General features: G+C 44.3%; 1 pseudogene; it reads left to right on the plus strand.

Annotated features, from left to right (window-relative positions):
• LOC105034623 (glycolate oxidase 1-like) overlaps positions 1–26,542 on the plus strand; it is a 35,919-nt pseudogene extending 9,377 nt beyond the window's left edge.
• The last annotated feature ends 295 nt before the right edge of the window (positions 26,543–26,837 follow it).

Genomic DNA, 26,837 nt, shown 5'->3' on the forward strand with positions numbered 1-26,837 from the left:
TCAACTGCAAAGAAGACTCCGCCCGGACTCCTACGGGAGCCGGGCCCCGTCACCAACTTCAACTGCAAGGAAGACTCCACCCGGACTCCTACGGGAGCCGGGCTCCGTCACCAACTCCAACTGCAGGGAAGACTCCGCCCGGACTCCTACGAGAGCCGGGCTCCGTCACCAACTTCAACTGCAAGGAAGACTCCGTCCGGACTCCTACGGGAGCCAGGCTCCGTCGCCAGCTTCAACTGCAAGCAGACTCCGCCCGGACTCCTACGGGAGTCGGCCTCTGTCACCAACTCCAACTGCAAGGAAGACTCCGCCCGGACTCCTACGGGAGCCGGGCTCCGTCGTCAACTTCAACTGCAAGGAAGTCTCCGCCCGGACTCCTACGGGAGCCGGGCTTCGTCGCCAGCTTCAACTGCAAGCAGACTCCGTCCGGACTCCTATTGGAGCCGGGCTCAGTCACCAACTTCAACCGCTGGTAAGCTTCGTCCGGACTCCTACGGGAGCCGGACTTCGCCCCTGACTTTAATTGCAGGAAGACTCCGCCCGGACCCCTACGGGAGCCGGGTCTCATCCCCGACTCTGGCTAAAGGAAGACTTCGTCCGGACTCTTATGGGAGCCGGATTTCGGGCTCCTCTCAAATGGATAGCTAACCACCCCTCGCCGCCAGACACTCCAGTCGAACTTCAGCCGACAGGTCTGCACTCCCTGGCGTGACGCTGCAACGGCCACGATCCTGCTTCACTTCCTGCGACGGATTTCGCGCGGCTCCATTACTCCCTGGCGTGACGCAGCAACGGCCACGATCCTGCTCCACTTCCTGCGACGGATTCCGTGCGGCTCCATTACTCCCTGGCAGACCGCTATGATGCCCACGATCCTGCTCCACTTCCTGCGACGGATACCACGCGATTCTTCCATCCTCTGGCAAGTCGCGACAACGGACGTCGCTTCACTCCCTGTGGCAGACTCCACGTGGCGTGCTTCGGTGATAGCCACGGGTCTACTCTACTACTCTCCGCAACAAACTCCGCCTGACTCTGGACAGCCCACGACCAGACGGTTACAAACATCGCTATCAGTCTGTTGCTCCCTCCGCCTATAAAAGGGGGAGTCCCAGATACGTTATGGTCTAAGCTCTCATCTTTATCTAGAAATTCTGCTAAAATTTTCGTTCGAGCACTCCATTCTTGTTGAGACAGAGAACTGACTTGAGCGTCGGAGGGTCTTGCCGGAGCAACCCCACCTCCGGTTGAGACTTCTTTTGCAGGTCCCGGCGGCGATCGCGACTCCCTCGACTCCAGCTTCTCCGGCGCAGGCGGATTTTTGCACCAACAGGATTGGCGCTAGGAGGGGTGAACCTTCGCGGTACCCTTGTTCTTAAAGGAGCGCTCAACGGGACCGCCCCCGGGCATCTTTTCCGGCATCCTCTCCTCCTTCCTCCACTTGGTCTTTGCTCGATGCCTCCCCGCAAGGCGTCCACACGACGATCCACGGCCTCCGCGGCCAGATCTCAGGCTCCGGCCTCACCTCCTGTTTCCCAACCTCCTCCTCCGGCGACGGCAGTCGGCGCGGAGCAGTTTGATCTGCTAGCGCAGCAGGTCAGAGGCCTCACTGAAGTTGTGCAGGCCATGCAGCAGCAGCCGCAGGCATCAGTGCGCCTGGAAAGGGTGTCACCAGAACACCAGAATTCGACGGTGGGGCGGGCCACTTGGGCCAGCCGTCTCGTCTTTCCTGGAAAGACGAACCCGAGGGTGGAGAGCCCTCAATCGGACCATGATTCCATCCCTGGAAGATCCCTGCCTCTATTCTGCTAGAGGACCCTCGAGATCCGAAGTCGAGAGGATTTCCTGGACCGAAGACTCCAAGAGATGAACCGGCGGATCGAAGAACTCCGCCACGCTCCTCCCGTTTATGGTGAGGATATTTGCACAGACCCTCTCTTTTCTCAAATGATCATGCAGGAACCGATCCTGCCAAACTTCAAGCTCCCCCAGTTCGAAAGCTACGACGGGACTTCGGACCCGGTTGATCATCTGGAAGCCTTCCGGATGATGATGCTGCTTCATGGCGCTCCCGACGCCATTCTATGCCGAGCCTTCCCATCCACCTTGAAAGGAGCGGCGAGAAACTGGTACTCGGCGCTGAAGTCGGGTACCATCTTTTCCTTCGATCAGATGAGCCACCAATTCGTGGCCCATTTTGTCAGCAGCCGGCACCCCCGGAAGGGTTCGGAGTCCCTCATCAATATCAAGCAGAGGGAAGGGGAGTCCATTCGGGCCTACATTAACCGTTTCAACGTCGCAGTGCTGGAGGTCCGAAATTTGGACCAATCAGTCGCAATGGCCGCTCTGAAGGGCGGTCTTCAGAAGAATGACCTTTTGTTCTCCTTGGAGAAAAAGTACCCCAGGGATTTTGCTGATTTATTGGCTCGGGCTGAAGGGTACGCTCGAGCGGAAGAAGCCTTCAAAATGAAGGATGAGGAGACCGCGAGAGAGCGGCAGGTGGGAGACTCGAGTAAGCCCGCAGTCGAAAAAAGGTCGAGAGAAGCTCGACCGCATTCTCGATCCCCTCCTGGGCACAAGCGTGCCCATACTCTGCCCCGGGTACGCAGGTAGAGAAGTCCGGACGGCGGGGTTCGGCGGGGTTCTCCACCGGGAAGATTCCGCAACTACGCCCCCCTCAATGCTTCGAAGGCCCAGATACTGATGGAGGTCAGGGAGCAGCTTCCTAGGCCAGAGAGGATGCGCACACACCCCGGAAAGTGCAACCCCAACAAGTTCTGTCTCTATCACCGCGACCACGGCCACGACACGGAGGAATGCATCCAGCTCCGAGATGAGATCGAGGAGCTCATCCGGCGAGGTCGACTCGACAGATTCATCCGACGCCGGCCTGAGGGTAGAGAAGATCGGCCAAGGGCCCTGCCGCAACCTGAACCGCCAAGGAGGGAGGAGTAGCCCGGAGATCGGCCTCCAATTGGGACCATCGACTCCATCGCCGGAGGGCCTCAAGGAGGAGCAGACCTTCCACGACCATGGAACTCGGGAAACCTGTAAATGTATCGCTTACGATTTTGCCCTGAATCTAAATTCCTTTCGACTTCGCATGCTCCTCCCATTTGAAATGGATCTGTTACGACTGGGGATAACCCCTTCAAACAATTAAAACAAGGTTATACTAGGAACGGGAGGAGAACCTCATCCTAACATAACTAAAATGAAAGTCCGATTATCTTGAGATCGGATTGGGGGAGAGGCCTCACAACGCCCTAATGCGCGCCCATAGCCATGTCAGGAACAGGAGGAGAACCTCGTCCTGACATGAGCAAAGTCAAAGGCCCGGTTCTTTTAGACCGGATGGGGGGAGAGGCCTTACAACGTCCTAATGCGTCCCCACAGCCATGTCAGGAACAGGAGAAGAATCTCGTCCTGACATGAGCAAAGTCAAAGGCCCGGTTCTTTTAGACTGGATGGGGAGAGAGGCCTTACAACGCCCTAATGTGCCCCCACAGCCATGTCAGGAACAGGAGGAGAACCTCGTCCTGACATGAGCAAAGTCAAAGGCCCGGTTCTTTTAGACCGGATGGGGGGAGAGGCCTTACAACGCCCTAATGTGCCCCCACAGCCATGTCAGGAACAGGAGGAGAATCTCGTCCTGACATGAGCAAAGTCAAAGGCCCGGTTCTTTTAGACCGGATGGGGGGAGAGGCCTTGCAATGCCCTAATGTGCCCCCACGGCCATGTCGGGAACTGGAGGAGAACCTCGTCCTGACATGAGCAAAGTCGAAGGCCCGGTTCTTCTAGACCGGATGGGGGGGAGACCCTTGCGATAGCCCTTATGTGCCCCCGCGCCCCCGTTGGGAACAGGAGGAGAACCTCGTCCTGACGGCGATGAAACCCGGCCGCCCAACAAGATCGAATGAAGGGGAAAGGCTCCTCAGCGACACCTTCATACTTCTACGCAACCCCGTAAAAAGCAAGGGGAGGGCCCTCACTCTGAAAAGAGGAGGGAAATTAAAAAAGAGCGACGAACTACGACGGAAACAGATGAAAGACAAACTACGCCAAAGACGTAAGGAACCCCGTCTCAACAAAGATGGAATGTTCCTACCAAACACCCCTGGCCTCTAAGAAGGCTCTCGACATGGGTCAAGAAGATGGCGGCACCTCCGAGGTAGTGCGGAGTCCAGACCACCAAGGAAAGCAGACCAGCACATCGACGACTGGGCACCTCCAAACGACGCCAACATCGGACAAGTCGAACGACAAGAGAAGTCCGGCGGACGATAATTTAATACAATATGCAGACGAGGTAACACAAAATTCTCTTTTCATTCCATTTGCGAAATATACACCACGAAGCCCAGAAGGCCAAAGGAAGAAAAGCAAAGCGATAAAAGCGAGACAAAACAGCAAAAGGAAAAATGTATACATGAGAAGACGGAAGGCCAAGAAGAGCCCTAGGGAAGCTCTGCTCCTTCTGACCTAGAATTATTTACTCCACCCCCTATCCAGGACTGCCTCAGATTCTCAACTTCTTCTAGCTCTCCCTTTTTCAGCAGTGCGTCCTGGAGCGCCCGACGAAGTCGCTGGCTTTCGGCCTCCGCCTCTCGACGCCTCTTTCTCAGGACCTCAGATTCTGCCTCCGCGTCCGTGACGGCTCGCTGCTCGTACGCCAGTTGGATCTTCAGTTGCTGCAGCTCAGTCGTCCTTTCCCCGAGGGCGACAGAAATCCCTTCAACGGTTCCTCTTAGGGACTGGAGTTCATCAGAATCCCGAGCAGAAGTAAGCTGAGCCCTGTCAGCCAGCTGCCTTTGAAGACAGGCGACTTCGTCGGCCGCCACCCTGAGTCTCCCTTTATACTCGTCCACCTGCCTACGCCAACCGGCCCGATGCACGTCGTAGCTCACCTCGGCGTCCTGAAGCTACTGCTGAAGGTTGGAGACCTTCTTCGACCACTCCTGGTCGCCGTCGGCCCGGGTTAAGAGCCGGGACGAGCTCCCTTCCAGCTGGCCGATCATCTCCTTCGCAGCCGACAGTTTCACCCGGAGAGCACTAATCTTGGCAGCTTGAGCTCAAATTCGGTCGCTGGCGCTCTTCTTGCATTCCTCAAGCTCCTTCGCGAAGTCCGTCTTCCTCTGGCTATACTCCATGATCCCCGTCACGTGGAGATTCCGAAAGCGGGTGGCCTCCGCGGTGGCTTCAGAATGATCCTCTCTCAATCTGCGAAGCTCGCCTTTCATCTTCTTTGACTTCTTTGTCAAGTGAAGAACTTCCTTCTTCAGCCGCTGGATCGTCGACTTCAGTGGGATCCCCAGGGGCAGGGGAAGTGCTTCGGCAGGGCACTGTCATTGGGAGACAAAAGTGTCAAGATGCGTCTCATCACAGAAAGAAAAGCAGAGAGAAGAAAGGAAGGAGGGAGAAGCCATCCACGCCAAGAAATTCAACTTTATTGATTGGATGATTCTTGAAGACAAAAAGAAAAAAAAAATTGTGGTAAAATAAAAATACAAGGTCGAAGGTCTCAGACCTCAGAGGCAGGAGTTGGAGAGCTCGGCATTCCTGGAAGGGGGGCTGCGGCAGCGGTGGTAGCGGGAGAGGGACCGACCTCGTCTTCAGACTCCTCACCCAGGAAGCTGAGGTCGAGCTCCAGAAATTTCCTGGCCACCTTCTCCTGACAGAGCTCGAACCCCTTGATGAACGCCTCCTGGCCGAATTGGACATTCAGGTCCCTCATCTCCGCGGAGGTCTTGAACTCCTCTACCGCAAGAACCCTGGCCTCCGAGATCAGGACTGGAATCTGCTCAGCCAAATTGGCGACCTCGGCCTCTGCCTTTCTCACCGTCTCCTCCAAGGTCTGCTTTTCCTCCTCCCGGGCTTGTTTCTCTCTTTCCAGGGCCTCTTGGAGGGCGGCTACTTCGGCTGCCTTTTCTTTGAGGCGAGCGACCTCGGCCCGGCAATGCTCCTCCACCTGGACGGCGTCCCTCCTCGCCCGGTTCATCGCCTCGATATTGGTGAGGAGCTGGTGCCCAATCTGCAAGGGCGACAAGGGGATCAGAACAATGGTCGAATAGCCGGTCAAATGAAGGTTTGTTTACCTCGAGGAAGGATCCTAGGGAGTCCCAAACCCGTTGCTCAGGATCGGCGCGGTCGATCCTCTTGACTACCTCGGGCAGGATGCAGCCGTCGATCAACCGCCTGATCAAGTCCCTGTCATTGAAGGGATTCTCCGGCTCCTCTTTGGAACCAAGGGACTCGTCAGCGGCGGCTCGGTGGCTACTCACCCTACGGGCCACCGACTTCCTTCTCTTCCCCCTCTCGACTATGGGTGCCTCCATGGAGCGGACCCCCGAAACGGGAGCCCCAGTTGACGGACTCCTTGAGGAGGCTCGGGGGGCCGTAGGTTCGGCGTCCGAGGGAATGTCGATCGCTGGAGCCGTCTGGACGGGCGCGGCCAAGCTCGACTCCTCCGCCCTGGCCCTCTTTGCCGATCCGGAGGCCGCGGCACCCTTTCTTTTGTGGGCCTTGAGGCTCCTGGCGAACATCCGCGCTGCTTCGGCGTCTATTCCTTAAAAAAAAAAAAATCAATCAAGAGTCAGAAATCGATAATGGGGTGAAAAAGGAAGGAGTGGCACAAAAAAAAAAAGAGAAGGAAGAAGAGAGAAGAAAAAGAAACAAAAAGAAGAAGGATAGAAGAAAAGAAGAGAAAGGAAAAGATGAAGTACTCGCAGGATCCTGGGGGCTCAGGCCGACGTTGAACAAAAATTGCTCCCTCAGAAGGTTGGGAAGGGAAGGAGCGGAATAGGCGAGAAGCTTCCGGGCAGCCTGGAGGTCGTCCTCCCCCAGGCTGGGGGCCCGGCGAACAGAATCCCTCAGAGAGCCCCAAGGGGGCAGGCCCAGCCTCAGGGTCGGGTAGTGGACGAAGAGGTATTTTCCCTTCCAATTGTGGATCGAAAAGGAGGCACCTTTCAGCAACCCCTTCTTGCCGAACTGAGGGGAGAAATACCACCAGTCCTTCGCCGAAGGATGACGCTTGAAGGTATAGAAATGCCTAAACAGAGAGAGGGACGGCTGGACCTCGACTACGTGGCAAAGGGAGAGAAACCCTATCAAAAACTTAAAAGAATTCGGAGCAACTGAAGCCAAAGAGATATCTAAGAAGCGGAAGAGGGCGACAACAAAGGATGGAAGCAGAAGCCGGAGCCCGGCACGGAACGCCTCCTGATACAGGCAAAAGCGACCGGATGGAGGAGTGCTAGCCCGATCGGAGGGGCCGAGAAGCTCCAGGTCATACTCCGGAGGAACTCCGTATTGAACCCTTATCAGCAGGAGTTCATCCGGAGTCAAGGAGCAGGGAATGGCACCCGGCGCAAAAACCGGGCGAGGCCCCGCCCCAGGTATGGGTTCATCTACAGAACGGGGGACCTGAGGGGTTGAAGCGGAAGAACTCCCGGAACCGCCGGAAGCGGAAGTACCGGAAGACATTTCGAATACCTTCAAATGAAGATCCTGATGATCCCGAAGCAAACGGACAGGACAAAGGGCGAGAGATCACAGGAGGCTGACTCAGAGGAATAAAAAAAAAAAATGGCAAAGAAAGGGCCCCTAAGTGGCGGGAAGAGAGACGAAGGTTCTGGGACTAACCTAGATCGCTCTGAGGGATGCAGAGGGGCGAGGACAGGGATGACTCGAAGGACGCCTATGGCCCAAGAAGACGCCAAGAGAAACAGGGCTCTCGAAGAAAGGGCAGATACCGCTAGAATTCTGAAGCGGAATAGGGCCCCTAAAGGCGGAAGGACGGGTTTAAATAGACCCTGGGATCCGGCGCCATAATGATCGCGAATCCCCCCAGGTCGGCCCGCGCTCGACACGTGTCCCACTCGCCACGGCAGGCGGCTGAAAGCGGCTGACGGTTGGCAGGGCCATTATTGCGCCGTACCAGGGCCAGTGTACCAGCGGGAATTTCGAAGGGTCCTTTCGTATCGCCCCGATTCAAAAAGACTCCAGCACGCGCACATTTAATGCCAAAATATCTGGAGGCGGTCGTACACAGGGTTCAAGGGGACAACTTCGGCTGTGCAAACCTCTCTGTACTTCCTTCATTCGAAATTCAAACTTGGAAGTAGGGGGACTGGTGTTGGGTATAAAATACCCTCAGCCGAAGTTCTCAACGGGATTGACCCTCACGAGTTGTCTCCAACTTCAACTGCAAGGAAGACTCCGCCCGGACTCCTACGGGAGCCGGGCTCCGTCACCAACTTCAACTGCAAGGAAGACTCCGCCCGGACTCCTACGGGAGCCGGGCTCCGTCACCAACTCCAACTGCAGGGAAGACTCCGCCCGGACTCCTACGGGAGCCGGACTCCGTCACCAACTCCAACTGCAGGGAAGACTCCGCCCGGACTCCTACAGGAGTCGGGCTCCGTCACCAACTTCAACTGCAAGGAAGACTCCGCCCGGACTCCTACGGGAGCCGGGCTCCGTTGCCAGCTTCAACTGCAAGCAGACTCCGCAGGAACTCCTACGGGAGCCGGGCTCCGTCACCAACTCCAACTGTAAGGAAGACTCCGCCCGGACTCCTACGGGAGTCGGGCTCCGTCACCAACTCCAACTGCAAGGAAGACTCTGTCCGGACTCCTACGGGAGCCGGGCTCCGTCACCAACTCCAACTGCAGGGAAGACTCCGCCCGGACTCCTACGGGAGCTGGGCTCCGTCACCAACTTCAACTGCAAGGAAGACTCCGCCCGGACTCCTACGGGAGTGGGCTCCGTCGCTAGCTTCAACTGCAAGGAAGACTCCGCCTGGACTCCTACGGGAGTCGGGCTCCGTCTCCAACTTCAACTGCAGGGAAGACTCCGCCCGGACTCCTACGGGAGCTGGGCTCTGTCACCAACTTCAACTGCAAGGAAGACTCCGCCCGGACTCCTACGGGAGCCGGGCTCCGTCACCAACTCCAACTGCAAGGAAGACTCCGTCCGGACTCCTACGGGAGCCGGGCTCCGTCACCAACTCCAACTGCAGGGAAGACTCCGCCCGGACTCCTACGGGAGCCGGGCTCCGTCACCAACTTCAACTGCAAGGAAGACTCCGCCCGGACTCCTACGGGAGCCGGGCTCCGTCGCCAACTTCAACTGCAAGCAGACTCCGCCCGGACTCCTACGGGAGTCGGGCTCCGTCATCAACTCCAACTGCAAGGAAGACTCGTCCGGACTCCTACGGGAGCCGGGCTCCGTCGCCAGCTTCAACTGCAAGCAGACTCCGTCCGGACTTCTACGGGAGCCGGGCTCCGTCGCCAACTTCAACTGCAAGGAAGTCTCCGTCAGGACTCCTACGGGAGCCGGGCTCCGTCGCCAGTTTCAACTGCAAGGAAGACTCCGCCCGGACTCCTACGGGAGCTGGGCTCCGTCACCAACTCCAACTGCAGGGAAGACTCCGCCCGGACTCCCACGGGAGCCGGGCTCCGTCACCAACTTCAACTGTAAGGAAGACTCCGCCCGGACTCCTACGGGAGCTGGGCTCCGTCACCAACTTCAACTGCAAGGAAGACTCCATCCGGACTCCTATGGGAGCCGGGCTCCGTCACCAACTTCAACTGCAAGGAAGACTCCGTCCGGACTCCTACGGGAGCCGGGCCCCGTCACCAACTTCAACTGCAAGGAAGACTCCGCCCGGACTCCTACGGGAGCCAGGCTCCGTCACCAACTCCAACTGCAGGGAAGACTCCGTCCGGACTCCTACGGGAGCCGGGCTCCGTCACCAACTTCAACTGCAAGGAAGACTCCGCCCGGACTCCTACGGGAGCCGGGCTCCGTCGCCAGCTTCAACTGCAAGCAGACTCCGCCCGGACTCCTACGGGAGCCGGGCTCCGTCACCAACTCCAACTGCAAGGAAGACTCCGTTCGGACTCCTACGGGAGCCGGACTCCGTCGCCAGCTTCAACTGCAAGCAGACTCCGCCCGGACTCCTACGGGAGCCGGGCTCCGTCGCCAACTTCAACTGCAAGGAAGTCTCCGCCTGGACTCCTACGGGAGCCGGGCTCCGTCGCCAGCTTCAACTGCAAGCACTCCGCCCGGACTCCTACGGGAGCCGGGCTCAGTCACCAACTTCAACCGCTAGTAAGCTTCGTCCGGACTCCTACGGGAGCCAGACTTCGCCCCTGACTTTAATTGCAGGAAGACTCCGTCCGGACCCCTACGGGAGCCGGGCCTCATCCCCGACTCCAGCTAAAGGAAGACTTCGTCCGGACTCTTACGGGAGCCGGATTCCGGGCTCCTCTCAAATGGATAGCTAACCACCCCTCGCCGCCAGACACTCCAGTCGAACTTCAGCCGACAGGTCTGCACTCCCTGGTGTGACGCTGCAACGGCCACGATCCTGCTCCACTTCCTGCGACGGATTCCGCGCGGCTCCATTACTCCCTGGCGTGACGCAGCAACGGCCACGATCCTGCTCCACTTCCTGCGACGGATTCCGCGCGGCTCCATTACTCCCTGGCAGACCGCTATGATGCCCACGATCCTGCTCCACTTCCTGCGACGGATACCGCGCGATTCTTCCATCCTCTGGCAAGTCGCGACAATGGACGCCGCTCCACTCCCTGCGGCAGACTCCACGTGGCGCGCTTCGGTGATAGCCACGGGTCTACTCCACTACTCTCCGCAACAAACTTCGTCTGACTCTGGGCAGCCCACGACCAGACGGTTACAAACATCGCTATCAGTCTGTTGCTCCCTCCACCTATAAAAGGGGGAGTCCCAGATACGTTATGGTCTAAGCTCTCATCTTTACCTAGAAACTCTGCTAAAATTTTCGTTCGAGCACTCCATTCTTGTTGAGGCAGAGAACTGACTTGAGCGTCGGAGGGTCTTGCCGGAGCAACCCCACCTCCGGTTGATACTTCTTTTGCAGGTCCCGACGGCGACCGCGACTCCCTCGACTCCAGCTTCTCCGGCGCAGGCGGATTTTTGACCAACACATATCATTTTTGAATTAAAATTTTTCATAATTCATATTTTGTTATTCTAGTTCGATAGGAATACACATAATCATGTGGTATCGAAATCAATCAATATAATGCATAATGAAATCAATATGTTCAATCATGCTTCATCATAATATTTTAAATAAGATATTTTTCATAACAAAATATCATTCATCCAATTCATGCATCATTTCACAAATCATGTTAGAAAAATATATTATAATTTATCGATAAATCTAGAAAAAGTGAAGCATTACTTACTTCATTCGCATTCCAACAAATCCACATAATTTTAGAAATATCTTTCCAAAATCTTCAATTCATAGATTATATCACAGTATCCAATTATCGGGTATCCACAATCCCTATACAAGATCAAGTCCAATAATCAAAAAAATACGAATACGATATTTAACGGTTTAGATTGGTCCGATCATCTAATTTCTTTCGATTAAGATCCAATTAGGACATAAGTGGTTCAGAGAATGACTATTTAGGTCAAATCAGATTCGAAGTGATAGAGCTGAGAATCTTTTATTGAGTTCATAAATCAAGTGGAAAGAGAAAATCAGAGGAGAGAGAATTCATAAGGTATAATTCGAATTGATTAGGTGATATAATCCAACATCTCGATCGGTCCGAACAAGATAATTTTCATCAAATCATGATTCAATTACTCCATAGATAACTCAACAAAATGATGGATGATAAAATCTAATAATATCTAGTTTGGTCAAGATGGGTGTCAACATGCCAATCAGTGATCATGGATTAGAATTCCTTCATTAAAATCATTCAAACTCATCAAAATAAATTTTTTTTTCTTGATAAATTTTAAAAAAAATAAACTTTTAGAGAGATACAATTATAGAAAGAAAAATTCATGAAAAAAGACATAATCTAGAGAGAGAAAGTAGAGAGAGAAAATAAAACTTCTAGTGAGAGAAAGTGAAACGTTCTTAGGGAGAGAAAGTGGGTTTCCAACTCAGAGAAAGGAGAGAGGAAAGGGAGAGAAATTTTTTTTTTTTCTTTTCTTTTTTTTCTTTTCTTTTCCTTTTCTTCTTTTTCTTTTTTTTTCCTTCTCTTATATATAATTTTTTTCATGGTGAAACAGAGGACTGCGTCCTTTGATCCTCTCTTCCCACGAAGCAAGCAGAACAAGGAACTTCTTGTTCCTGTCTCCGACGCCAAGGCGGGCCTCCTTCCCATCGAGAAGGCTTGCAGCTGGAGGAGTAGCACAAGACTGGGATTGACAACTCAGGTCTGGCGATCGGCACGGCAACCAGCAACAACAACCAAAAACAAAAATAGGAAAATCTGAATTCAAAGTTTTCAAGAGATATTTTGGCAGCAATTTCAACAAAAATTCAGCCAAGATTCAAGCTTAAAACCCATAGACCTTTGAGGGAAATTGATTAAAGGAATTTATCTACTCTTTGACTTGGATTGATCCGATTCTTGATAGCCAAAACAAGGGTAAACTGCCAGCAATCCAAGGAAAAATAAGGGCAGCGAATTGATGATTTTTTTGGTGAGGAAAAATGAGGGATTTAAGCCTTTAAATAGACCTTTTAAGGGAGGGAATCTGAGTTTGATTTGGTCTCTTAATCCTAAAGGTTTTAGGATTTGAATCAGTGAAGAATTCCTTTGGGAGTTCTTCTGTGAGTCCCCTTCCACAGCAACGCACGTGCTGTTCCCTCTTTTTTTTTTTTTTAAAAATTCATACATGGCCTGTTTGGGCCACTTCTCTTGCTGGGTTGGTTTAATTGAGCTGAGTATTACATTCTTCCCTCCTAAAAGAAATTTTATCCTCGAAATTTTTCTTCTTTAAGTCCTCAAAAATTCTTACTTGGGATTTATGGTTTAAATCTCACCCTCAAACATTTCAATATTCTAATTCTCGATATAAATTTATTCTTAAATCATTTCATAAAGAAAAGGTCAATACGTTAAGTGTTGATCTGAATCAAAACCATTCATTTCTTATTATCAAAATCAACATCTCAAATTTAAATAAGAATATCAAGGGTCTCACCAAAATCATTATCTACTCTTGACTTAATTAATCTAACAAAAGATTTTTTTTTTTTACAAACTTTACTATATTCTCCGTAGATAAATATTTAAGTATAAAAATCTAATATCAAAATCAAAGATCGATAAACAATCTCAATTTTTTTTTCTAATAGATAGAAAAGTATAAGCTTCAAATATTTCAAGTCTAAGGTCAAGAATCAATGGTCCACTCATCCAAGATTCAAGATGCTAAAATTTTTTTTAGCATAGTAAAGAAGAGACCGACTTGTGAAAATCATATAGTGACACCAGATTATCTAGAATCAAAATATCATCCTTTCCATTATCAATAAATTCTTTCCACAAGGAATATCGAAATCATATCATCTTTTATAAATTCTTAACTTAAAAGATCAATATTGTTGATTAGCTCAAATAATCCAGGTCATTATGCTTCCACTATGCACTCTGATCTAAACTATCAAAAATTCATAGGATGTAATAACTTTCAACAAAATATTACTTCGTATTGAGAAGATTCAAAATTTAACTTTCAAGTAGGTTAAAAGAAACTTTCAAGTCTCATCCCTAATACGCATCGAGCATATTTATCTAAATCAATCTTTAAGTCAATTGACATCCCAAAACCATCATATAAGTTTACTATAATTCAATATGAATTAAATCTTAATTCTCTTGTCAATTCAACTAAACAATTCCATATCAAACTCTAGTGAGTAAAAGAAATTAGATGAATTTTCTCAATCGATGCAATCAAGTTCTACGATCATACATCAAACGTATTAGAAAAATTAACTCACTTATCTCTTGTAATGTTTCTTTTATTAAGACTTTTATCATCTATCAAAATCTTCCATAATAATCATGCAGGCCACTTAAAGTCAAATTCTCCATTCAATATTAGGTTTATTAGGGACTTCAATAACAATGGTAAAAGAACTTTAGTTCAATTCATAATTTCTAAATTTTCAAATTAAAATTTTACATTACGTCTCATAATCTCCAGTAGATATAACTAGAATCTTTTATCTTAATCCCAAGATGGCAAATCAAGATTTCACTAAATGAATATTCGACTATCCCATAATTAATCTCTTCAATATGAAATAAACTTCGTTGCAATATTCCTCAAATATATTTTTTGTTTCTACATGCAAATTTCATATAAGATCAATATTCCGGTATAAACTTCAAAGAATATTGCAATCAAATATCATGAAAGGTCTTCTTAGTCCAACTTGAAGTAACACTTTTATGAATAAATCTTCATCTTATCACTGAATAATTAATTTTAAAATTAAGAGCAATATCATAATATTCTCTCATGTCAAATTTGAGCTCACAATTTACTTAAACAATTAATGATTAAATTAATAATCATACTAAATAAAATTTCATGATCAACCTCTTGTAATTAGTTTAGATCAAATCTAGCAAATCATTACATGATCTATAGATTGTCTATCATATTTCAAACTCTATGCGTCATAATCTTTTGCGAGCCATTCATACATAATCATAATATTTAAAATTTATAAAGATACCTCACACTACAATCATCAAAGATCTACACCATAATGTCTCTAATGTCTACTACATACACTCATCTTATATTTAATTTTACGTCTTAATTCATCCACTAATGCTCTGATACTATTTTAATTGTCATGCCCCCTGATCCGAGATTGTGAGCCGAAGGTCATGGTAACCACCGTATACTCATAAGGAACTCTCCACAAGTATGCAAGGCATCTTATCAGGCTACCATAAAGCAACAATGGAATAATTAGTCAATAATTTAAATCAAAAATATAATAATTCAAATTTTAATTTTAATATCTCAATAAATTCAACAATGTTCAATAGGTCTTACATCAAATTCAATAAGACTTTCAATCTAAAATAAAAGTATAGAGATTCTGCTTCTAATCACTCTTTCATTCATATCTAGTATCATCTTAATTTCTTAACATCTATAAAAATAATAAAATAGGAGATAATGAGCTAGACAGCCCAATAAGCAATGATCACTTTAAATAGATTTCATTAGGCATTAAAGTAAATAATTATTTATAAAAAATAAGCATATAGAGTTCATCAATTGGAAATCAATTTCAATTATGCAATATAGTTCATATCAATTTCATTTTTTTTCAAAAATTTGAGTTTCTTTCGAGATTTCAATTTCTTTCATTCTCAAGTTCTTTTCATCAATCATGAGCTATGATCATATTTTTTTTGGGCAGGATCATAACACTGTGTATCATCTTGCGGTGAGCTGCGAATCATCTGACAGCAAAGTCCTTCGGAACTGCTTGTCTTGCTGACGGTTTGTCGCTGATCTCGCTTGCAACATGTTGCTGGTCTTGTTGGCGACATAAATTTTCAGGACAAATCAATTGCTAACGTATTAACCCTCACTGACGGGGTCCTTTACATAATCAGGTTGTCAATTCATATCATTTTTGAATCAAAATTCTTCATAATTCATATTTCTTATTTTGGTTCGATAGGAATACACATAATCATGTGGTATCGAAATCAATCAATATAATGCATAATGAAATCAATATGTTCAATCATGCTTCATCATAACATTTCAAGTAAGATATTTTTCATAACAAAATATTATTCATCTAATTCATGCATCATTTCACAAATCATGTCATAAAAATATATTATAATTTGTCGATAAATCTAGAAAAAGTGAAGCATTCTTACCTCATTTGCATTCCAACAAATCCACATAATTTTAAAAATATCTTTCCAAAATCTTCAGTTCATAGATTATATCATAGTATCCAATTATCAGGTATCCACAATCCCTATATAAGATCAAGTCCAATAATCAAAAAAATACGAATACGATATTCAACGCTTTAGATTGGTTCGATCATCTAATTTCTTTCAATTAAGATCCAATTAGGACATAAGTGGTTCAGAGAATGACTATTTAGGCCAAATTAGATTCAAAGTGATAGGGCTAAGAATCTTTCATTGAGTTCATAAATCAAGTGGAGAGAGAAAATTAGAGGAGAGAAAATTCATAAGGTATAATTCGAATTGATCAGGTGACATAGTCCAACATCTGGATCGGTCCGAACAAGATGATTTTTATCAAATCATGATTCAATTATTCCATAGATAACTCAACAAAATGATGGATAATAAAATCTAATAATATCTAGTTTGGTCAAGATGAGTGTCAACATGCCAATTAGCGATCATGGATTAGAATCTTTTCGTTAAAATCACTTAAATTCATCAAAATAAAGTTCTTTTTCTTGATAAATTTCAAAAAGATAAATTTCTAGAGAGATACAATTCTAAAGAGAAAAATTCATGAAAAGAGACAAATAATCTAGAGAGAGAAAATTTTAGAAAGAGAAAGTAGAGGGAGAAAATAAAACTTCTAGTGAGAGAAAGTGAAACATTTTTAGAGAGAGAAAGTGGGTTTCAAACTCAGAGAAAGGAGAGAGGGAAGGGAGAGAAAATTTTTTTTCTTTCTTTTCTTTTTTTTTCCTTTTCTTTTTCTTTTCTCCTTTTTCTTTTTTTTTCTTCTCTTATATTTTTTTTTTCATGGTGAAACAGGGGACCATGTCCTCTATTTCTCTCTTCCCACGGAATAGGCGGAACAGGGAATTCCTTGTTCCTATCCTCGATGCCAAGGTGGGCCTCCTTCCTATCGGGAAGGCTTGCAGCTGGAGGAGCAACGCAAGATCGGGACCGACGACTCAGGTCCGGGACTGGTGACTCAGGTCCGACGATCGACGATGGCAACCAGTGGCAAAAACCAAAAGGAAAAAGGGAAAAACAGGAAAATTCGAATTCAAAGTTTTCAAGAGATATTTTGGCAGCAATTTCAACAAAAATTCAGCCAAGATTCAAGCTTAAAACCCATAGAGCTTTGAGGGAAATTGATCAAAGGAATTTACTTGCTCTTTGACTGGGATTGATCTGATTCTTGATAGCCAAAATAAGAGTAAACTGCCAGCAATCCAAGGAAAAATAAGGGCAGCGAATTGATGATTTTTTTGGTGAGGAAAAATGAGGGATTTAAGCCTTTAAATAGGCTTTTTAAGGGAGGGGATTTGAGTTTGATTTGGTCTCTTAATCCTAAAGGTTTTAGGATTTGAATCGGTGAAGAATTCCTTCGGAAGTTCTTCCTTGAGTCCGCTTCCACAGCAACGCACCTGCTAGTCCCTCTTTTTTTTTTCTTTTAAAATTCATACATGGCCTGTTTGGGCCACTTCTCTTGGTGGGTTGGTCCAATTGGGCTAGGTATTACAGTTTGATTATAAATCTTCATAACTAGTGTGGATTCTTTGATACACATATTTGTAATATTCCTTATCTTCAAAAATCACATCCTTAATTTCCAGATTAAATTTTTTCTTCACTCAATTAATATCGAAAGCGGCAGCCTTCTCCTTCGACTCATGTTGCTCTCATGCTCTAGGACCCCAAAGCCTACTAGTTTCTGGTGACCCTTCTTCCTGACTTAAGATAATATCAACAAATGATCTTACATACTAGCCATCTTGAAGTTCACATCCATAGATTGGCTTGGGAAGTCCTAACTTTTCAGTAATTTCCGCCAAAATGGTCTTCGATGAAGTATTGATAACATCCATTTCTCTGCAATTACCATTAATATAAATATTAAATATTTATGCAAAATGACTATCAGATATATATTCAATATAAATTCTAAATTGGATTATAAATATGCACAGCATATTGACATCTCGGGCTAACATCATAGTACAATTTATAAACAATTTCCAAGGAACATGTGGGTTCCAATTTCACCACTCTTCCATTGTGCCACTCTGATTCATTCCTTCTACTAAATACAAGAGACTTCATTAAATCATCCCTGTTCCAATATAGCCACATCATACATGTCAATATAATATCTCAAACATTTAAGTGCATGTCCTTTTCTCTTGCTTTGAAACTTCAAATCTTAATCTTGCATATGTTGTCCTCTATTTCACCAATTGACTACAATCTGTAGTATCACTCCCCCCAACCTTTCTTTCTTAACATCCTGAATTTCAATAATTTGTCTCATAGAACAACTAATAGCAACTATTGAGTTATAACTTCCTTAAATCCCCCAAGATAACAAGTTATACTCCTAATTTATTTAAGCAACAAAAGAGTAACTAAACACGACATATACATATACAACACAAATTTGCATTCCAGTATATTTTGGTGCTGCTAGGATGTACTGTATCACTGGTACGATGAGCCTCTTCTAGGATTTCCCTCTTCTACTCTGTGCAATAGGAGGGATTTTGCTTACTAGTGCTTGAGTTGATTGAGCTACAGAAGGTGTCAAAACAGTTCCGCTCTTTCTTGTCATTGGACAAGCTGCTACTTTGACCATTTTGTCTACACTGAAAGAACGCACCGGTGTTCTAAGGATAGTTTATATTTGAATGATTTTTCTCACACCGTGAACAACGATTAGAACTTCTTTGCTACTGGCTAACCATATGTTGCTGGATAAATTTTCTTTACTGCTATATCAAAATTTTGCCCACTCTATAATGCCATTGGTCTAGACTTCTTTCTCTGACCTTCCCTTTCCTTTTATTCATGCTCGATTTCTCTTTCTATTATCAATGCTATATTTAGAATTTCTCGATAGATAGTACATTGTAATGGTTCTACCTCTTTTCTAATTGCTGCTCTTAAAGCCCATCTGGAACTTGTAGGCTCGGGTCACTTCATCCTCTACCAGCTTGGGGGGCAACTTGGCAAGTTCATTAAATTTGGGCTCATGTCTCTTTGTCCTCCACCAGCTTAGGGGCCAACTCAGCAAGTTCATTAACTTTGCTTCATATGGGGCCATAATTATGCCTTTCTACCTCGAAGTAATGAATTCTTGTTGTTTCTAAGCTCTAATAATGGAAGAAAAATATTTTTCATAGAAGGCTTTGTAGAATTTTTCCCAAGTAAAGAGATCTGTTTCAGAGACATGCATGGTTTGTACTATCCTCCACTAGTCATAGGCCTCTCCTTGTAGCATTAGGAGGTATAGGCTATTTTGTATTCTTTCGGGCATTTAATAACCACAATGGCCTTTTCCATTTCCTCTAGCTAGCTTTTAGCCTCCAATGGTTCATTAGGAGTCACTTTCCTAAATTCTGAAATACCTCCACACTTCACAAAATGGGCTCCAACACTTGACGATTGTGGTTTCTTTTGTTGCAACAGTTGCTGTTCTTGCAGAAATTATCGCTGTATTTGCCATTGAAATTGCAATTGTTGTTGCTGGAACCATTTTTGCTGCTCTTACTGTTCTTGAAATTGCAACTGTTGTTGTGTTGTTATTCTAACTATAGTCTCCATAAATAGGAGCAATGCGGGCTGCTATTGTTGTTCAGTCTGGATATTCCCGACAGAGGTTGTGACACCCTCCTGCTGACCTGTGTTGTCAACATGTTGATTTGAAGGTTCCTTTATATGAGAGTTATCAATAATGTTGGCAACCTTCTTAACACGATAAGCAACAATAGAAGTTCATTGTAAAGTTTTAATTAAACTAGGATGTAGCATTATTAAATACTTGTAGCATAATAGTTAGGGATTATATCTGATATTTGATAACTACCCCACCTACACTAAATGTACATCATATCCTGGGGCCTAGATAAATTCTTACAATTGAAATCTATGCTTTGATACCACTTTAACTATCATGCCCCTGACCTCAGAATCATAATTCAAGGGTGTGGTAGCTACCATATACTCATAGAGGTTGGTTCTATAAGCATGCAAGGCATTCTATCTGTCAATGAATTCAATATAACTTGAAATTCATAAAATTCATCTGCAAGTAGTAGTGATTATCAGAACAACTAAAGTATTAAATTAAAATGTCAAACAAAATTATACACCCCACTCCTAGTTATAAACAGAGATCTATTTCCAAAATTTACAACTCAAACTTTCAGTGTCTAAGTATTTAAACATAACCCCAAGCCACACTTTAATATACACCACTAATCAAAACCAAGTATACTAACTAGGAAAACTACCTTGCCTTTATTTACTTACCCTAACAAGTCAGTGCTTGCCTAGCTCTTGGTCTTTGGGTCTGAAAAATATGGGTGACGATTATGAGCTGCACTAATTAAGTAACAAATCCACTTTGTAGAATTGGATCAAGCTAAATTACATAATGCAATTTAATTAAATTATATGAAATATGAGACACCTATATAGGTGACTCCATGATAATTATTTTCAATAATATTCACATATTAAAATGATACATTTCATCTTTTCAATGTTGTGCACATAATGAATTGATACTTGGAATCAAAGTAAGATAGATTATTCAAGTCTCATGATCATACTGTGCTTACATTCATATACTTATACATATACTTGAGTTGGGTATCCAGTTTCGGACTTTTGCTTGACAACCAATGAGTATTGCTGCATTTAACCCATGGGCAGAGGTCACTCCATGTTTAACCCTTGTGGTTTGGGACCTTTGGGTCACTACATGTTTAACCACTTGTGGTTTGGATTTTTAATTGGAACAATGATCATACAGCCACACTTAACCCGCGCGGCTTAGGTCATGCCACGATTACCCCCCCTTGTGGGGTCACCACATTTAACCCCTATAGTAGGGTCACACCATGATACCTATGGCCCTGTGGTGGGGCACATAATCAGGTCCGGTTCCATACATAGTCATGTTGAGAGTCAAGTGATGCACATATATACATATTTAAATCTTCTTTTCTTTTTCAATACCACTTGAGTTTTATATTTGAACATGCAACAATTTCATTTTTATACGTTTTACTCCATTATGATTATTTAAACATGCATTTACTTAGTATAATTATAACGGTAAACCGATTACTACATAATTATGAAATTTCGTCGATAATTTATTTTAGGAATCATAACATCGATTCGTACCATTAATCTTAAACAAATACTATAAAGTGTAGATGTTACTTATGTTGTAGATGTCATCTAGATAGGTACTAGACATTTTACAGGATTTCTGGAGACCTAGTAATGCCCAAATCAAATGTAATCAAATTAGGGTTACTTTAATATTTTAAAATACTTTCTAAAAATGTCCAAAAATTCTTAAAATTTCTAATTCTTAATCTACCATTGCTATTATGTGGAATCGGGCAATCACCTTGCCCCATTTTCCATCATAGGGTGGAAGAGGAGAGGTGGTACAGTGGGGCCTTCTCAAACTTATCGCAGATAAGGGGGAGAGGGACTATTAGGGGTAAGAGAGAGATGGAAGATGGCTATGCTTCCCTCACTCACTACCTGACACATACACATGCACATTGGAGGGAAAGAGAGGAACTATAAGTGAGGGAGAGAGAGAGAGATGGTGGAAGGGATTTAGGAGAGAAAGAGGGACTGTGGGATAAGAAAGAGAAGAGAGGATAACGGAGAGGGTGTGGAACGGAAATAGAAGAGAGGTACCCTCGCCTACACCCACAAATACATACACACACCTGAAGGAGAAGAGAGACAGAGAGAGAGGGAGAAAGTGAGGGAAGGTGGGGAAGGAGGGATGAGGGAGGGCAGGCGAAAGGGATCCGAGTACAAGAGAGAGGGAAGAGATGTGAGGGAGAGAGAAGAGCGGTGGAGGCTTTCTCAGTGTGGGATGTCTAATGGACAAAGGGGAATGCATGAGCAAGAGAGAGTGATGGATGGAGGGCAGCATGGAAACAATGGAATAGGGCATTGCTCTATTTTAACAGAGTGTGTCTCTCCCTCTCTCCCCCTTCTTACTAAGAAACCAACAGTTCTTAACCATTTGTGGGATGGAATGAGAGAGAGGGGATGCTGATGGTCAAGCCCTTGGTCCCCACCTACGGCATGGCCTCTGGCAACCAAGAAGATGAAAAAGGAGATTGAAGAAGGCCTTTGGGTGGTAAAAAAGGACATCTTGTGCTGTCCTTGTTAGGATCTTCCAAGGGAAGAAAACAAAGAAGAAGAGAAGAACTTTAGCTTACCGACAGGCAAAGAAGGGTGAAACACTGAGAGGATGAGAGAGAGTGAGGGAGAGCGAGAGGGAGCGGTGGAGGGCAATGGAAGGGAGATGGGATGCACGAAGGGCAAAAAAAAAAAGGAAACGTGGATGCTCTGTTTAAACAGTGTGCAGCCCCCTTTCTCTTATAGAGAAAGTGCACATTGCCCATTTCTGCTTCCCAAATCAACAAAGACACCATCAATAGGCAGATCTTGACTCTTGACGCTGGCTAGGCTGAGGCCACAATCCTGGGCTAGTATCACACATTTGCATGTGATTCTTAAGTGATCCTGCATCACAATTAGTAAATCAAATGATACGCAGAATGTACATTTGAAATGGATGTCCTGGTGCATGAAGCTCTCGCCATTGCGGGGTCTAGGGATGGTTAGATGTATGTAGGAGAGGCTGTTTCTGTGTTTCATATCAGTGACCTCAAGATCACAATATAGGGAATATATATTTATCTTTTGTAAATTTAGGGACTCATACCTTTTTTAAGTCAGGAAATTGGTTATGATTTATTTTAGCTAGATTCACATGTAAGCTCAAAAGACTTAGTCTGGAATCTCAAGAATTGATGGCCTATTTTAGAAACTTCAACAGATATGAGATCAAATCATGGCTTTTCTGTTAGCTGCTTCTTTCATATCAAAATTTTTCAAATTTTAGTATATTTTACACCATGTCGATCCTTGAATTTCTAGAATCAAAATTTCCTCTTGATGCATCAATTTTGCAGATTTACATTGCCTCCATATTTAACTCTGAAGAACTTTGAGGGTTTGGACCTCGAAAAAATAGATAAGGTGAGGAGCAACTGAAATATTGTTGAACAATACAACCAGAGTTCTTTATTATTCTCTGTAATGTTGTATGCAATGCTCTGCAGACTAATGACTCTGGGATAGCATCATATTTTGCTGATCAAATCAACTGCTCTCTAACCTAGAAGGTATGTTTATTATTATGACTGGTGAATGATGAAATGATGATTCAGTATCATTGTATTCAACAACAATGTAGACCTTGTAGGATGCTTGCTTGCTGCATCTTATGAGGCAACCATACTATTAGCAGTTTCTGCTTCCTAGCTGTAGGACTTGTTCAAATGTTCAATAGATGATGGAACTTGTGGTTCAACTCTTCATGCTGCTTCCAAAAAGTGTCACATTTAGAGACTCAAAGTTTAAATCTTCTGAAGCCCTTCAGCCTAATTTTGACCTAATTTATCTGTTTGACAGTAAGAATGTTCTTAGGGGCTGTTTGGGGAGGAATTTACCAAGTCCAATGGCCTCAGAGAAATTCCAAGTATAAAAGATCGCTGAGGACAGGATTTGTTGTTTCAATGGATACATGACAAGATCAAAGTACCATGTGAAAACCTTATCCACTGGAAACAATTGCTCCCTCTTCCTCTCCCCCATGGGTCTTTTTGTCCATGGTGCTTGCCCCCTCCTTGCAAAACCCCCAGTCTCATCTCAAGGGCTTGCCCCCCTTTAATGTGATGGCCATCAACCATCCTCATCATCGACACCACTTTGGTAATGATATCCCTCCTCCCCTCTTCCCTCTCCCAACTTAGCAAAAACCCATTGCCCACCACCACCGGTTCCTTTTCACCTTTCCCTCTCCTCCCATCTTGTGTAACCTAGAGGACATCTATAACCACCAAACACACCTGGACCATAAATTGTCAGATAGGGTTTAAACTAAATAGAGATGTACCATATATTGAGATGAGGTTTGGAATACTATCTTTGACATCCATCTCATTTGCTTGCTTTTGGGGGAGGTGGATTATCATGTACCTTAAGCTAGTGAAGGTCTTAAGTGAAGAGAGCATTAGCTGGGGAAGACGTGGACTGATGAAGACATGGAGTTTGGAGATCAACTTCAGAGTTTCCAAGATGTTTTCTGTAATTACATTTTTTTTGTTTCTATTTTTTGTTCCAGAAGAGGGTACTTCTTTTGTGTCATCATTTTCTTAGGATAGATAAACTTTAATAGCATATATGCTCTTTCTAGTCTGTTTTCACATTCTGTAGTTTTTGTGTTAAGTTGCAGTGATGTCTTTTCTTCATTTCTTAACTTTGTTCTCTATCTTCATTCCTTTAAATTGCCACAAGTAGTCATAATGATTAAGTGATGGGCTTCTAGATCTCAGATAATGTCCTAATATTTATTTTCTGAGTTGTCCTTAAAATGGGGTGTCATTTTAATGCATCAACACTCCTATCAATGAAGAAATGCAATCAACAAATTCTTAATATGGGCCAATAAGCATTGTTGGCCTTACCGAATCTGTGCTGAATATTATCATGTAATATTGCTAGAAGTTTCCTTTTGGTTTTGGTTTTAATAATATTTCTTTTCCTTCTTCTCTCTTTAATTCAGTTTCTTAAAATTGCTCGGAGTGATGGTTAGGGTGAAGTGATAGGCTATGTAGGTCCTACAAAAAGGTTCACATAAATGGTGCCACTGTTAGTGCTCGATTCTCTAGAGTTTTATTCTTGTCTCTCACTGATTCATCTTGATAGATGTAGCAAGTGTTATAGAAAATGCATCATGTTCTTTTCAATTTAAAAATATTTTATTGCATTTTGTACCAACCTGGTCTAAATTTTCTATTTCTTTATAGATTACTATTATATAATGTTGCATATCAATTCCCTGGTTCATTTGTCTCTTGGCATCCAAGTCTAGGATAGAATTAAAACACCCGGATTTTTCTTCCATTGGATCCTATATGTTTTTATCTCATATAATAAAATATCTTAACCACCCAATCAGGCCTTATTAACAAAAGTTAATTCTTTGGAATTACAGGAGAATTCTTTGATCTCTTAACATGTTGGTGTTTTCATCACTATTGGTGGAATCTTTAGAGCATTTGTCTCTCTGACATTGATTTGCCTAGGGTTGATTCATTTATCATTTCTGAGAATGCCTGCTTCGTATTTGGTCAGGATGTAAAATGGTTGCAGACAATTACTTCTTTGCCAATTCTACTGAAAGGATTTATGACTGCAGAGGACAGTAAGCATTTGGTGTTCACTCAGTTTTGTTTTATTTGTTTAATCTGATAAATAAACTTCTCCTGGTTGTAAGGTCGTGTAACTTATGGTCCTCTTCTAACCATGCAAATACAGCATGGCTGGCCATCCAAGCTGGGGTGGCTGGTATTATTGTGTCCAATCATGGAGCTCGCCAGCTGGACTATGTTCCCGCAACTATCAATTGTCCGGAAGAGGTACAGAGGCTTCTCATAATAAACTAGCCCATGGTTTTATTTTTCATTTTGTCTTCTTCGCTAGCCATTAACTGAAAACTGTAGATTTTGCCAAATATACACTTGCTTTATACCACTGCTATATATGATCAAGACTTCATTTAAAACAGTGATGGTGAATACATATTGTGCTAGTTTCTATATGTATACATATTAATAATTATATGTTTCCAACATGTAGATAATTTTTGTCAGCAATCCTAAGAATAATCTCTCTTGTTATTACAATTAAGTTGGTTTAGCATGTCATACAATGAAGTATTTTTAACATGTAAGGTCGTTAAGAGTTTTTATCCCAAGAAGGAGAAGAAGATAGTTTCTTTTCCAAGTTCTCGGGCCTTTCACAGCTAAAGCTGCATGCAGAGGCATTATATTGGCTTTTCTTTTGATACTGACCTACTGAGTTCAGGTTGTCAAAGCTGCGCAAGGTCGAGTTCCTGTGTTTCTTGATGGTGGGGTCCGTTGTGGCACAGATGTTTTCAAGGCTTTAGCTTTGGGAGCCTCTGGTGTATTTGTAAGTAACTAGTACATGATATAATTCAGATAACACAAGTATATAGTCCAGTCGCACCATTATTAACATTCCCGATTCTGATAAAACTCTATCTCGAAGTTGAAATGAACTCAAATAGTTTTTCATTCTTTTTGGTTCTTTGGTTTCTCCTGCTAGTTACTCTTTTTCATTTTCTTTGAAGTTTACTCTCTTCTTTAATTCCTATACTCACCTCAGATTGGAAGGCCAGTAGCATTCTCATTGGCTGCAGAAGGTGAGTCTGGTGTGAAAAAGATGCTTCAAATGCTTCGAGATGAATTTGAAATTACTATGGTACTAAGTGGTTGCACCTCTCTCAAAGAGATCACTCACAATCATATTCTGACAGAGGTGGACATGTATCATGGTCCCTTCAGGTTATAAATTACTCTGGGTAATTATTGTTCTGAAGAGGCATATGCTTTCTGATGCTTGGAGAGTATTATTTACATGGCTAGTTTCTGTCCGGAAGTACAGTAATAAATATTTCACAAATGTTGGGAAATTTTAAGCTCCAATGGTTATAGGGAATAATATTCTCATAAACAGCTATCCTGATGGCCTTGGTCATTATTCTTTTGCTATCTCTGATAGCGTACTACCTGGACTTGAAACTTGTGTTGATGAATACCTGGAAAAATGTGATATGATTGTGCAAATTTTGCTCTAGCTTGGTGCTTGTACCCCTTCTCCAGACATAAAAGATGGTATTCAAGGTGAGGTGTTTTTCCAAGGGTTTGACAAAGCTACTTCTTCATCTTTTTTGAAAAAAAACGATGGGTCCGCTTTTTTTTTTTTTTTTTTTAGCTTTTTGTATTTCATATGATAGTGGGATGACATGCTTCTGTTCTACAAGTATATCAGCTCTTCTAGCTCCATGGTTTTGTGTTGTCATTATCATGGTTGTTGTTGGTGCAAAAATCCGCCTGCGCCGGAGAAGCTGGAGTTGTGGGG

This window comes from Elaeis guineensis, chromosome 5 (genome assembly GCF_000442705.2).
Source record: "Elaeis guineensis isolate ETL-2024a chromosome 5, EG11, whole genome shotgun sequence".
NCBI classification, from domain to species: domain Eukaryota; kingdom Viridiplantae; phylum Streptophyta; class Magnoliopsida; order Arecales; family Arecaceae; genus Elaeis; species Elaeis guineensis.